Raw genomic sequence first — 15,549 nt, 5'->3', positions numbered from 1 at the left:
AGAGAGATGTGTTTCAGCACCGCCATTACCGATGTATTTCGTCAGTAGGTTATTTTAAGTAACGTTGTCCTTTCAGTATTTACCAGTGAGGCACTTTGTCCATACGCAAGAGCGCCACTCAACACTGGGTCTAAACTAGAACGAAACTCCACAGGGAAAGGGATGCTTTTATCTGTCTTGTTGATTTATCCCCAACTCCCAGGACAAGAACTGGGGCACAGTAGATGCTGAATGAATGAATGAATGAAACACCACCCTGCCTTCAGGTTTCTCCACTATAGGAGGAGATAGACATGCACCTAAGTAAAGAGACAAAGGTAAGGGGTCTGTGCAAAGTGCTGTGAGATCCCAGAAAAGGGGAAAAAATAGGTCTCTGAGGATCAGGAAGGGTTTTGAGCTGGGCTCTCATGAATGAAGCGGATTTTGATAGAATGGGAAAGGTGGAAGCCATTTCAGGTAGAGGGAGGAGCCCAGACCAAGGGGGACAGTACAGGTTCAAGGGAAGGACGTGTTCCTGGTGCAGAAAGGACAGTGGGAGGAGGGGCCGCGGAGAGACGGTGAAGGATTTTGAACCAGGTTCTAAGAAATGTAGGGGGATTCCCTAGGTGGCAGGTGGGAACCACTGAAGGCCTTTGGCCAGAAGAGTGACGTGTTAATACCTGCATTGGAAACGGGCTCTGAGGCAGTCTGGACACTCGTTTGAAAAGAAGAGATTGGAGGCCGGGAGGCCATCGGGAGCTTCTGCAGTAGTTCATGGAGAAGGAGGCGCGCCTGAATCGGGCGGTGGCAGTGGGCGCGAAGGAGGGCAACTCTGAAACGTACAGGCCGGCAGAACAGACTGAACTCAAGACATTTGCTGCGGGAAACGCCTGCGAAAGGCAAAGGTGGGAGAGCCTTGGACAAAGCAGAGGTGATCCCGGTGCAGAGAGAAAAGGAAGACAGGTCTGAGAAGCTTCCGCGGGAGGATGGGGCATCCTCAAGCCGAAGGAGAGGCGGCCGGGCCACTCAGCCACAGGGGGGAAGTGTGGGCTCAGTTCAAACACAGAGACAGGCCCAGCAGGGGTCTTCAGCTGCCGGGGCCGCGGCCAGTCACGCTCCCGAGGAGAAAGTACGAGCTGTGGTTTTCATGGCCACCACTGCATCTGACTTTGTAGTGGGCGTCGGAGAGGAAGGAAGGTAGCAGAAGGGACACGATTTACTGGGGACATTAGTGAGCTTGACCTTGGTCAGATTTAGCCCTCATCCTGGGGGGCATCCGAGGGATGAGAGCGGGAAAGCAGGGTGATGGCAGCTGCCCACGAACCCACATCCCCGCCGACCACGCCCCCGGGGGCTCACCACCCGCCTGCACACCCAGCCCTCCCTGCAGTCAGGGCAGCCCCGCGACCAGGCACGAGGCAGGGGAACAGAAGCAGAAGTGGGTGCCACCTTCACTCCTTGTGCTCCCTCGTTCCCCTCCCCTCCGCCAGGGCACGGACAGCACAAGTGCCAAGCCACATGCTGAAGGTGGCAGAGCCTCCTTCAACCCGGGTCCCTGGATGACCGCGGGGAACAAAGCCACTCTGCCTGCCCGGCATGACCAGGGCTGTTTACCTGCTGTGCTCAGGCCGTCCCCATTTTTTATAAATCTATGTATTTCAGCAGATAAGCCAGCCCTAAGTAGCCTAATGAACCCTACCTGGTGCACCGAGCTCCAAGGAAGAGGCCAAAGATGCAGCTGAAGGAACAGATGAGGGCATTCAGGTAGAGCCTGGAAGGAGAGGATGGACACGGTTTCCCGCCTTCTCTGCACCCAGGGCCGGTGGCTGGCAAGGAGTCGGGGAAGGAGAAGGAGGTCTTGGCCCAGATGTCGGGAGGCAGAGCTGCTAGCACTGCTGTTCTTTCAGAAGAGGAAATGGGTCTCTGAGAGCTTAACATCATTTGGGGCAGAACCAGAACAGGCACTCTGCTGCTCGGGCCCTCGACAGTCTGGCCAGCCGGACCCCACCCTTGGCCGCCTGGGTCTGGGGACAGCTTGCTCCCCACTGAGGCTCAGCCCTTTCTGCCTTTCATTTCCTGGGACCAGCCCTGACCCAAGACAAGAGCTGAGCCCCTGCTGCTCCCCCCGTGCCCCCACCTGGCACCCCAGTTCAGCCATCTGTCCACCTGCTTGTGCCTGAGACTCAGCCCCACCCTGGGCCCCCATTCTCATAACTGGGTACCAAGGACAGGCAGACCCATCATTCAGGTGCCCTGGCCCCTCTGCCCCCCTTGTGGTAGAGCTCCCACCATGCCAGGCCGCCTGCATCCCTCTCCCAGCCCCTCCCTCTGTCCAGCCAGCCGGCAGCAAGCCTCTGACCACACTCACAGCTGCCCAAGGATAAGTCGGAAGACACGACTCCGGTACTCGTCACCATTCACTTCTGAAATGGAGCCCAGGCCACTGCATGGCTGTTACACGAGCTTATTTGATTTTATCTAATTGCCTTCTTGGGATATCGCTGATGTCATCGCTCAATATATTTTTTAAAATTTATTTATTTTATTTATTTATTTTTGGCTTCGTTGGTTCTTTGTTGCTACGTGCGGGCTTTCTCTAGTTGCGGCGAGTGGGGGCTACTCATCGTTGCAGTGCGCAGGCTTCTCATTGCGGTGGCTTCTCTTGTTGCGGAGCACGGGCTCTAGGCGTGCGGGCTTCAGTATTTGTGGCACACAGGCTCAGTAGCTGTGGCTCACGGGCTTTAGAGCGCAGACTCAGTAGTTGTGGTGCATGGGCTTAGTTGCTCCACGGCACGTGGGCTCTTCCCGGACCATGGCTCGAACCCGTGTCCCCTGCATTGGCAGGCGGATTCTTAACCACTGTGCCACCAGGGAAGCCCCCATTGCTCAATATTTGAACAGCTCTAATATGATCCTTTCACTGTGACTCAACATTATTCTCAAAGAATCTTAGCACTAGATATCATGGTGTCTGTTTAAATAAGGAGAGAACAGTGCGATCCTGATTTATATTTGTTACAAATGAAATCATTTTATTCAGGAGAGAAAGTGCGAATCAGCTTATACAACATGAATTCTGATTTGTGCTAATTTCAAAGTTATGAATTTGGGTAAGACTTTACGTCAAGTGACTAATGACAAAGGGCTAATCATGCCTTTGGAGACCTCAGTCAACTTGGATTCCCTTCTGAGAGTGCATTCTTCCTCTTCTGTAATACAATGTCATTCTTAGTTATTAAAAGTCACACACACCAGACATGAAGTTATAACCAATTTAAACATTTATTTCAAGTTGGACATCCCTCTGCACACATGTGTGATGTTCTTTCTATGGAAATATAGAGAAAGAACATAGGTGTGTCCCATTCCACTTAACAAACATCTGTCTGGCATTTGAGATGCAGGGGTGCCTGCATGTCCCCACAGGGCTGGCCATTAACCGTCACCGGGTAGGTGAGGTCTAGCTTTGGGCCATTCATGAGAGCAGGCTATCCAGAGGGTGTTTCTAATTTAGCTGAAATGACTTCTCTCAAATCACATCATGGATTTTCTTGGCCCCAATGTTGAAATAATTGGACCAAAGATCAACCTCAGCCTATAGTTAATTTTTACCATCTGCCTTTTTGTTTCTCCATCGGGGAACTTGATTCCTCCTATGAATCTTCCTACTTTTCTAAATTCTTTCCATTTTCTTAACAGAATCATACACCATGTTTTATCTTTTTCCATCCCCTTCAGACTTTATTCTTCATTCACTAAAATTTGAGCTGAAGAAAACCCAGAAGACTCGCATGACATTAATTAATGCCAGAGTGTAAATGAATTTTACAATTGCTAACTAATGATCACATGAGATACACTTCAGAAATGACTGTATATGTTAGGCACCTGAACAAATGAAGCCGGGCTTCCTTTGGGATTTTACTTTTAAGAAAAGGAATTGAAAATTAAAGGAAATAAAGTGGCTCTAACGGACTGTGGATGCTTCACTCGTTCCACACCTGCTCCCCGAGAGGCTCTCTGCTGCGCTTGCTGGGGCAAAGGAAGGTTGGACGCGGCCCCGATAGGAAGGCGTGTGAATGCGTGTACAAGGTGGAGTAGGATGGATCTATGGAGGCCAGTGACGCCATAGGACTTAGAAGGGCTGTGGGTATCACCTGAGCTACTTTGAAGAGTGGGCTGGCAAGTGGACATGGGTAGGGCTGGAAGGGCATTCCAAATGGAATTATTCACTTTACGGGTGAGGAAACCGAGGTGCAGGGAGGTTAAGCCACCCAAGGCCATGAACTTGAACCATGAGCTATCTGATTCTGAAAACAAGTCTTTTTCCAGTCTAGATACACACAACAGTGTATTAGGGGTGTTCTTTTTTCCCTTTTTTAAAAACAATTTATTGATTTATTTATTTTTGGCTGCATTGGGTCTTCATTGCTGCACGTGGGCTTTCTCCAGTTGTGGCGAGCGGGGGCTACTCTTCGTTGCGGTGCACAGGCTTCTCATTGTGGTGGCTTCTCTTGTTGCGGAGCACAGGCCCCAGGCACGTGGGCTTCAGTAGTTGTGGCTCACGGGCTCTAGAGCGCAGGCTCAGTAGTTGTGGTGCACAGGCCTAGCTGCTCTGCAGCATGTGGGATCTTCCCAGACCAGTCGAACCCGTGTCCCCTGCACTGGCAGGCAGATTCCCAACCACTGCGCCACCAGAGGTGTTCTTTTTTCCCCAGGCCAAGACCATGCAAACAGTTCAGGTGAAAGGCAGGGTTTTGTTTTGTTGGCTTTGCTTCTGCTTGCTTGCTTTCGATTTAAATTAAGGCTACGGGGGCCCCTCAGGGAACCCATGCGCGCAGGGTGGGAGGTGGGGTGGGATGCTGGCACCGGTGAAGCCCCGTCTCCTGCCAGTCTCCCCAGCCTCCACCTCTCCTCTTCTCATCCTTCTCATCCTCTCCTTCTTCAGCACCCCAAACGTCCCTAGTAGCTGCAGGGCCGGCCTCATCCTAATTCTCAAACGAGAGCCTTGACTCTATCTGGGCAGAGCCCTTCACTGCCAGCCATTCATAAGCTGCTGCTCCGGTGTCCTCCCAGTTCCAAAGAACTGTGGCTGGAAGCAGTGGGACTCGGGATGTACGGCTCCCGGCCACTCAGAGGAGTGCGGTGGTACAGAAATGACACAGCTCCAGGGTACAAACCAGAGCCTCCCAGAGAAGTCATACAGCTAGTTCATCATCAAGGACAAATGCTGCACCCCAACACCACGCCACAAACTATCTGCTCGGGCTTACATGGGTTCCCGGGTGACCCCAGAAGCGGTCCAGGAATTCTGAGATTCAGGAATTCTGTGATTGCTTACCTATTTGAGCTTAAATGTCATCTGTGCTGACTCAAGGTAAAAGGCCAGTGGAAAGCAAGACTTTGGGACATGAAGTAGCTAATATACTTGATAGTTATCGTTGTAACGAGGGTGGTAGTAGTAATGGTGATAGCAATGATGGCTAGGGTAGTGGTGGTAGTAATGGTGGTGATGGTAGGAATGGTGGTTAGGGTAGTAATGGCAGTAGCAATGGTAGTTAGGGTAGTGATGGTGGTAGTAATGGTGGTGATGGTAGTAATGGAGGTAGTAATGGTGGTTAGGGTAGTAATGGCAGTAGCAATGATAGTTAGGGTAGTGATCGTGGTAGTAATGTTGATGATGGTAGCAATGATGGTTAGGGTAGAAGTGAAGAAGGACTGGTTTCTTCATGTTGCACTACAGGGCTCAGGAAGAGAAAAAAGCTAAGCTCAGGGCTTTAAACTCTTGGCTCAAGGCAAGGCCTGGTCAAAGGAACAGAACTCCCATGGAGGCCCTAACAGAATTTCTTATTTTTATGTCACAGGCTGAGGACTGGACCCAAAATCTAGTTGTGCAAGCTTCTGAATCACAAGAGAGTTCCACCTTCAGCCTTGTAAAGCCTCTCATGTTAAGGGTTGGAAATTGTTAGTATGGCACGTAGGACCTCGAGATTGAGATGAGGACATCTGGATGGGTTTGTAAGAGTCTGACAACCTCGTACCCCAGATCCACCGAGACTTCCTTACCAGTAGCAACATGCCTTCCACAGCACCTGAAGCCACTCACCTGAGGTAAGTGTCTTTTAAGGAAATGCCTATTCTCCTGAAGACTTGCTTTCACCTCTGCTCATTACTTCCAAACCCATAGTTACAGTCGGACCCATGCATCCTAGGTCTGTTCCCAGATAACTTATAAACCAAAACAACTCAAGATTTTGCTAAGTTTATATCCACAGTCACCTGAGATGGAAAGAAATGTTGCACTGGATAATGCACTGGATAATGGGGACTATTATTCAAGACCCTGGACTTTGTGCGCTGGCTCTAACAATCTGGTTGGTTGGTTGACTGAAATGTGGGCCCGACGGTAGTCTACATTTAACAAGAGAGGCCAGAACTTCCCTGGGATAATGTCAAGGAAGGAATCCAAAGATTTAGGAATATGAGAAAGTTGAAAAGAAATTATTTTGTGCAGCCCACCTCCTCACCACCTGACTGTCTCCCAGGAGGACCTGGAGACTCCCTTTATTAAGGCTCTGAGAGATGCTTTGGTGAGTAGAGGACCAGCAGCCTTGAAAAGCCCTGTGCGAATGACAGCGGGAACCTCTGCACTGAAATGGGCTTTCTGACCAGCAGGAATGGCGGGGTCCTGCAGCAATGGGTCCAGCAGACAAATGGGTGCAATTACTGTGATGTGCAAAAGGGGAGAAGACTGTCTGAACTACAGAGATCTGAAATGGAAGGGCACCCGACTAAGGTTACTTCATCCACACAAGCAGAAAAGTTCTAGGTCAGCAGAAGCATGACTGAGTGACCAGAAAAGGAAGTTATTTCTCTTTTGACTCCCAGACCTTTGTCAGCTCACAGGAGCCCCAAACCCTGAGGAAGAGGAGGCCAGGTCCTCTTAGGAAGGAATCTTCAGCACTGTCAGAAATATAATAATCTATGAGTCTTCCTCAGAGCCCTTCCCAAAGGGACCTGAGGTCAGTTACCAGGTGACTGTACATCTAGGAAAGGAAACAACCAGACTTTCGAGGGCTGAGTCAGCACTGAAATACGTCAGCGTGAACCTCTGGAAAGCCAAAACACCCCTGTTTCTACCACCCAGCGCAAATCTATTTTATTCTACCAAGAACTGTAATCCATGTTTTTGAGAAACAGCTGGAGGTTTCCTCTTGGGCTTGTCTAGAGACTGAAAAGTTGACCAGGGGACACCAGATCAGCGGGCACTCAAGCTGCCATCATTACTGGGTGCTGTGTGAGCCACCAGGCCACACGGCTGTGCACGCACAGCAGGAATCGTCCAAGTGAAAATGACTTACTTCTTCTGATGCATGAGAGTCGCTTGGGCAGAGGAAGGTTTTGCCACGATGGTAAATAGAACATTTATCATGATGGTAAACAGAACATTCTTTGAATCCAAGAATAGTGGGGTTAGCAGAAGCAGCGCAGGCAGGGAAAGCAAGTCCACAGCCGGAACAGTTGTCTGTTGTAGTGACAAACTGCCGCCCTGTCCATGGAGGAAAGGGGTCCAATGCAACCAACCTACGACCACGTAGTTGGCCCGTCACCACCCCCTCTTGGAAGCAGCGCCCTTTCGGGGAAGAAGCGTGGGCTCTGCCACCAGCAGGCTGGGCGCTCAGCAACAGCAGTGGCCAGACCAGCCTTGGGGAGGGGTTGTCCATACGCACAGGCTTCACCCCTGTCGCTATGACCACTTTGCACAGGGGGCCACCGAGCAAGTGGGGGCGTGGGGAGCAACATTCACACACTAACGTCGTCTTGTTCACCTGACTTCTGAAAGCCTCCTCTGTAGTGGATGCCATTGGAAGCTCTCACAGGCGTCACAGACATCACCGTGCTCTGCCCACTCCCCAGGCTCCCTGTCAGAGCCCCCAACCAACCAGCCAAGCCATGAGCCGCCATCTACGAACCAGTGCAGATCCTTACCTCTGGCTCTCTCTCCAGCTGGGCAAGGTGCCCACAGTTCCGTCCACTGGGAAGGTCTCTCTCCACGCTGTCCTCGAGGGAGGCCCTGGAGAGGGTCTGAGTGCAGCCACAGTCCCTTCCGTGCTGGTCCAGCAGGCTGCGCAGAAGCATCTGTAAACCAGACCCAAGCTTTTCTGTCCTCTCATATGGACATAAGGAGCTTCCACGAGGGCTTGAGTTTGGGTGAGGGAGGGAGGGCAAGGCAGCAGGAGCTGTTATGGGACCCTAACCTCGTGGACCTGCCTGAGCCCAATCTTACAAATGGTTGGTTAAGGAACCAGCTGGGAAGCAAGGCTGGGTGCTGCCCCTGAATGCTTTGCACCAAGGAGGGTATATGTGCTGTTTCTTCCACAGCAGGGTTCACAGGTCCAGGGGTCAGGGTAGAGATGATAGGGACCCTCTCACCACCACCTGGTAAACCATTTCCAGCCTTGAAAACTGGATCCTTGAAAACTGGCCTAGAGTTCTCGGTTGTCAAGGGGGGGAGTCTTCGTCCGAGGCTGCAACAAGGTGCCACTGACTCACGCTGAGACCTGGCTACTTGGGGCTCCTCACGCCACTGACCCACCAGGCAGACAGAGAAGGGGACATGCTGAGCTGGCTTTCCCTGGGGATAGGCGGTTGGCCCTAGATCCTGGGGACAAGAGAGGACCAGCTGGGGCGTCCAGGGGTTTAGTGGGTCCTTCTTAATACTTCCACGTCCCAAAGTAAAATCTAAGGGAAAACTACAGGCAGGACCACAGACGCGTCGAACTATTCAGAAGCAAACGTTTGTCATCCCACCAGCTAGAGAATGTCAACCATACGATGGCAAAGGGAACTTGGAATGGGGGGTGAAAAACAAAAAAGTGACCATATCAACCCAGTGACGGTTACAGAAATGAGAACTGTAGTAGTTTTAAAGAGTAAAATATAATGAATAAATAAATATAAAACATAACACGTCAGTAAGTGTTAAAATTACCCATACACACGCACCTATATTTCCACTTTATCTCTTGCTTATTATTTTAGACAAGGAAAATGGGTGGTACTTAACCCGTGCAGTTCATAGACCACATTTGAAGCCACATCTGGATCTGACAAAGGGGGCTGTGCATCACCAGAGATCCTGGACTTTGAGATAGATCCAGAGATTGCTGAGACTTTGTGTCTCTCCACTTGGCGGGAGAGGGTACATTAAGGAGAGCTATTCCTGGTGGTTGGACCCATGACGTCATCAAACAGGAGTCAAATACAGGCGGATACAAGAGAACTGATGCTGAGCCACAAATGAGTGCCAGCTGTTTGCCGTCTGCTTCCAGGTAGGACTGGACAGTGGGAGGTACTGGCGGGAGATTGGCAGGAGGAGGAGGGAGGCAGGGCCCCTCCCCTCCCCTCCCCTCCCCCTCCCTCTCCCCCCTCCCCTCCCCCTCCCCCCTGCTCCTCTGGCTGTGTCTCATGTGTGCTGCAGCTCTGGCTGGGCAGCTCCTCCCCCAGGGCCCCAGCCCCACCAGGCAGCCCCGGTGGCTCCAGCTCACATGGTGGTCCTTGCTCTTGGACACCTGGATTCACCCCGTCAGTGTCCTTTCTGCCTTTCCTGAAATGGCTAATGTCTGGGACAGCTTGCCTTCCACCGTGTTCTGCAGGCTTCCTCAGACATTGCTCCAAATTCCCCAGATCAAATTCCCACTGTCAATCTGTGCAGTTTAGGCCGTTTCCTGAGCCTGGCTGCTACCACGTGTGCCGTCACACCACTAGAATGTATAATGAATTTCCATCATCGCCCTGACTTTTGCTTCCCACAAAATCCAAACAAGCACAAATGTTTGTGAATCAATTGAAAAATCAAAGCCACACACAGCAGTGCCCTGCAAGGCACATCCAGAACCGGGACTGTTCTGGGAAGCTTCAGGGTCATTGCAGCCTTGCCCTAAGAAAAGGACACAACTGTTTTGCAACAAACGGTTGCATGTCATGTCATCATATCAGTGTGACATGCTGTGAGGGCGGGGTCACAGCCCCCACGGGCTGTCATGCGTCCCCAAGTTCATCTCTGCCCAAGTAAACACGCGAGGGGGGGAATTTCCATAAAGGAAATTTGTGTTCTGGAATTCAGCTCTTAGAAAATGGAATGTAAAAAAACTTGGAATTTTAGAACAGATAAATGAGGAATTAGTCAGATGCTTTACCAAAAAAGAAAACAAATTATTTTAGGTAAGTATAAAATTCACAATACCTTTAAACACTGAACCCCTGTGATGCATTTCAAGCACCATTTTCAGGAACCTGGATCACTAGGACTCTTCTGCTGAGGCAAGGAGACAGGTAAATTACTCCTTTCCAAGCCGTCTCCAAGCTTTCTGTTCCCAGCTTGAAAGAAGCCTCCCTCCGCCGCCCCTTTCTTTTTGGCTGTACCGCACTGCAGTTTGCAGATCTTACTGCCCCTACCAGGGCTGAAACCCAGGACCGAGGGAGTGAAAGTCCTAACCACTGGACCGCCAGGGAATTCCCATCCCCCCCCCCCCTTTTTGAATGCTTAGGTCGTCAGGTGTTTATTTTCTAGTTCTCAACAAAAGCTGTAAGATTTTCAGTTTTTGGTAAGCACTGTGTCTTACCTTCTTGTTTATGGGGTGAAGGTAGCAGTTAACAAGCATGGTTCTAAGTGAAGCAGCAGAAGCCTATTGGCTCTAATTAGGGTAGAGGCAGGTCCGAGCCAAGGTGACCTGGCCAGGTTACTCTACTCTTAGGTCACCTGGGCGCTGGTTAGGAGTTAGGGGTGTCTACCCCACCACACACCTACTGAATCCGCATTCAACAAGGCTCCCAGGTGATGCACATTCGCGTGGAACGTGGAGAAGCCCCGCACTGTGGTGTAGGGGTTCCCACTAAAGTCATGAAACAGAATGGTTGTGCTTGGTGCACAGACTGGAGGTTTGAACCTGCTGGCTGTCCCTGGCAGGTCCCGCAGGGCTCCCCACATACCTGGGGCCTCTTCTGAGACTGGGGTCTCCTCTCCTCCCCAGCCCTGCCAGCACAAGGAGCATCTGTGGCCTCAGAAATGTGAGGTGACACCCATTGTCCTAACTGACTCACCAAATCTGCATCAAGGACTCTTTGACTCTATGTAATAGAAATCGGGACTTCCCTGGCAGTCCAGTGGTTAAGACTCTGTGCTTCCACTGCAGGGGGCACGGGCTTGATCCCTGGTCGGGGCACTAAGATCCTGCATGCCACGTGGTATGGCCAAAAAAAAAGAAAAAAAAGAAATCCACTTACACCAGCTGAAGGGGGAAAAAAGGACTTGAGCATAAGGACAGGCGAGTAGATCACGCAACTCAAGGCAGCCTCGTGGGGGAATTTCCAGGACCTAGAACGTTGTTCCAAGTCTGCACATCCCGTGTCTTCTGTCTCTGTCTACATGATCAGCCCTAGCTGTCTCCTCACCTCCCCACCATACTCACCTAGAAGGTCTCCTTTCAGACAGAAACTTGGGGGGACCTGGATTTATTTTCATAAGGCATGGTCTCACTCACTAGTGGCTTTACACAGAGAAGGAAATCTCTGGCTAAAAGGGTGCGTTTGAGGCATCACCCACTGACCTTGACTGATTGCCCACTCGGCCAATTCATAGACTACCCGCTGCTCGAGGAGAAGGAGCTGAAACTACCGACTAAACTGGTGAGAATTTGCAACGTGAACCCCACCTCCTTCCTCCAATCCGCCTCTAAAGTTCTTTACCTTGGAAGGCTGACCCTGCACTCCTCGCAGTCAAGGCTCAAGAGACAGAGGTCAGGGAATTAAATTCACAGCCCGTGCAGGCACGCACCAGGGAGAACTTTGCCAACAGACTGAACAGTAACCTTGCTGCTGGCATCTGCAGACATTTGGGGTCCCACTGGCTTGTGAATGTGGCATTGTCCTTTGGGGCCACGGAGTCAGGAAACAAACAAAAGCCGCTCAGTTAGCACTGCACCGCTCTCCCTAGGGGTGGGTGGGGGCCAGCAGCAGCAAAGGACCAAGGGAAAGTTTCCCAAGTGGACAGCTCGATCAGCACGGTTCCTGTTGACTTCCTCTTCTGTTTGTTTTAAGTGACAGGCCTGGGGTTTGGCAATACGGGGTCCTGTGATCTGAAAATCAAACACTGACAAGCAGCCGGGGAAGCAGACAGGAAACAAGGTCCAGGTGTAGATGACAGCATTGCTTTTTGGAAAGTGGAGTGCTGACCGCAAGCTTACGTTCCACCCCAGGCTGCATCCAGATGGCACCGCAGTGACTTCCCAGCGAGAGTTCCCGAAGCCTGTGGGTGTAGAGACACCAGCCAACACAAGGCGCCTGCGGTCTGAATGTGTGCTTGAACGTGTTACTGCAGAAGCCTGATTTTCCTTTTTGCCTCAGATTTCTTAGTGTTCATCTCGGAGATTCTGGAAAATTCTAGCGCTACACAAACTACTTTTCTTTAACTATACTCTCTCCTAGTGAACTTATTCAATCCCCTAGTTTTAATGCTATCGTCTGGCTGATGAGTCCTAAGTGTGTCTCTCCCCTGAGCCCCAGGGCTGGATGTCTGCCTGGGGACCGAGATTTCTAATCCCATCTCAGACTCAGTGTGGCCACAACCAAACTTTGGAGCTCTGCCTACCTCTCCCATCTCCCAGTTTTCTTCAACAAGTTTATGGCCATCCTTCTGGCCGCCGCAGCCCAAAACTGAGGAATCATAATCAATTCCCCCCCGTCGACTGAAACAAATGCACAACCTAAAAGTTGTGAATTAAGTTTTATTTGGCCGACTTCTGAGAACTTAAGCCTGGGATGCAGCCTCTCAGAAGGCTCTGAGGGGCTTCTCTGTAGAGGCAAGGCAGTGGTGGCTAGGTTTTGGGTGGGGGAACGGAGCCAGGATATATAGGAGTTTTTGCAATAAAAACCAGGTCATCAGAACATCAAAAGATTACTGTTGATGAATTTAGAGCTTTTCTATGTATGGGAAGATGCAAGAGTCTGGGCTCATTGAAATCATTCCTTTGATGTGCACCTTAATGATCTAGGGCCAATATCCTGCTTTTCTCCATCCTGAATCTCCTCAGGGTGCACATCAAGGCGGCTGCAGTGGCTGGTGGCTTGATGGCCACAGCATCCTTTGTTTACTGATACGGCAGGTGACATTCTTCATCTTCACCCCTTTCCTAATACCACTAGAAAACAGCTCTCTACTCCTCCCAAATATACCCCGAATTGATCAATTCTCGCCATCTGGCTGGATAGAAGCAGGGTACAAGGCACATCTGTCTCCACCTAGACCATATTGTGAAAACTTCCCTTCCTCTCCCTCTCTCACTTTTTTATTTTTACTGTTTTTTGCTTTAAAAAACGTTTTTGTTACAGAAAGTTTTAAACATATAAAAAGCAGAGAGAATAATATAATAAACCTCCTTAAACCTACCACCCAGCTTCAAAAAATCAACATCTTGCACATGTTATTTTTATACTTCTTCCCCACAAACACTGGTACTTTGTTTTGTTTCAGAATATTTTAAAGCAAATCTCTTATATCATGCCTTTCTTCCTATAAATACTGTAGTATGCCTCTGTAACTGACGAAAAGTTTTTAAGAAACATACCCACTATACTATTATCATATGTCACAAAATTAAGTTTTTTTCATATTGTACATATTGTCTTAAGAACCTATTCTTACAATTGCTCTGGTGGAATCAGGATTCAAACAAATTCCACATAGTATATTTGGCTAATCTGTCCCTCAAGTCTCTTTTGTAACCATCCTTCCCTTCCCTTTTTATGCCATTAATTTTGGGAGGACCTGGTCGCTTGTCCTCTGGAGTTTTCCACATTCTGGATTGACTGATGACATCCTCATGATGTCATTTAATTGTTTCACTGTCCCTGCCATTCCCTAACGGGCAGTTAGTGTTACAGGCTCGATGAGATCGGGTTCCATTTTTTGCAGCAGACTATGCGTAAGTGGTGCTGAAAGCCTCCTAGTGCCTCACCCAGGGGTACAGGGTCTACTGCCCCAGTTTTAGTGAAGCTATGGTTGACCTGTGGGTTCAAGTGTCTTACTTAATTTTAAATAGTCTAAAATTCAGAACTCCAAATCAAAATTAATGAAATGGTGCTCTAACTTTACAGATTCTATGGGAATTCTATTTGGGAATCAAAGCCCAGAGCCTACACAGTAGGTGGGATGGGTTGAAGATAAGGGATGGGGTTGAGACCTGGAGGTGAGGCGTCTGAAAACCGCAGGCCACTTGTCTCCCTGCTGGGATCACATACTGAGTGGACACGGTCCTGAGCGGCCAGGTCTGGCCCTCACCCCCCCCGCCCCCCACGAAGCAGCCCCTGGCTCCGTGCTGGCCTCCTGGAGCAGGGCCTCTGCTGGAAAGGGGCTGCATCAGGCATCACACTGGCTTTTACTTTCTACTTTAAAGAGAAAATGCCGGCTGCTTCGCAAGGACCGAAAAATCCGGGTCTCACAAGAGTGGAGGCATCAAGAGGCATCCCTCGCATATTTTAGGAAAATGATGAAACGACCTTTTGAGTTCTGAGAGTTTAAGAAAAAGCTGTCAAGAGAGTGCTGGTCAGCGAGAAGTCGGGGATGGCGAGGTGGTAGCTCTGCGTTTAGGAGGGGCTGTGGCAGGGCCGGTGCTCTCAGCCTTCACGTCTTCCTGACCACCCACTGCAGGCTGCACCCCAAAGAAGACAGGTCGATGGGACTCCCCTAAGGACCCCTATTATGAGGGGTATCCTGTGTGCACTAAGACGGAGGGGCAGGAAGGAAAGGAAGGAGATAGACTGCACTTCGAGGCTATCACCTCCCAAGAGCACATAAGAGCTTACGCACAACTGGTCTAAAATCAAAGTACAGCCTGTGACTTGCATTCCGAACTGTGCAGAGGGACATCTGAGTTAATCGCAGCATGTGCTACCTTGTTAAGTTCCTGTAACAAGCCTATGAGATGGTAGGGATCACTCATCTTTACTTTGCTGATGAGAAAACTGAGGCTCAGAGAAGTAAATCATATTGATCTAAGTCTTACAGCTAGTAATATATTTGATTTCTAAAAATGAATTCTGGGACTTCCCTGGTGGCCCTGTAGTTAAAAATTCACCTGCCAATGCAGGGGACACGGGTTCGAGCTCTGGTCCAGGAAGATCCCACATGCCACAGAGCAACTAAGCCCGTGTGCCACAACTACTGAGCCTGCGCTCTAGAGCCCGCAAGCCACAACTACTGAGCCCGTGTGCTGCAACTACTGAAGCCTGAGCACCTAGAGCCCGTGCTCCACAACAAGAGAAGCCACTGCAATGAGAAGCCCGTGCACCACAACAAAGACCCAACGCAGCCAAAAATAAATAAATTAAAAAAAAAAAGAATTCTGTAGCACTGTCCTCTGAAAGACCTAGAAACAATGATAAGCCCACTAGCAGTGAGCACCTTAGAGGTCCTTACAGCACTTCTCAACAAAAAACTAGGCTGCCTTAGAGAAATGTCCAATTCCAGGTATGCAGAAGACAGTGTACCAAGGAACTTGGAAGATATTGTCA

At 50.0% G+C, this 15,549-nt stretch overlaps 1 long non-coding RNA gene across 1 annotated transcript; it reads right to left on the bottom strand.

The window, feature by feature from the left end:
* Positions 1-7,132: 7,132 nt before the first annotated feature.
* LOC309833494 lies at positions 7,133-9,726 on the bottom strand. The gene is made up of 3 exons (XR_014297774.1): positions 9,528-9,726; positions 7,969-8,118; positions 7,133-7,528 (listed from the first exon to the last, which is right to left on the bottom strand). It is a non-coding gene; the product is annotated as an uncharacterized lncRNA (long non-coding RNA).
* Positions 9,727-15,549: the final 5,823 nt, after the last annotated feature.

This window comes from Grampus griseus, assembly GCF_964374135.1.
Source record: "Grampus griseus genome assembly, chromosome: 15".
NCBI classification, from domain to species: domain Eukaryota; kingdom Metazoa; phylum Chordata; class Mammalia; order Artiodactyla; family Delphinidae; genus Grampus; species Grampus griseus.
This window is presented reverse-complemented; position numbering and strand designations above follow the sequence as displayed.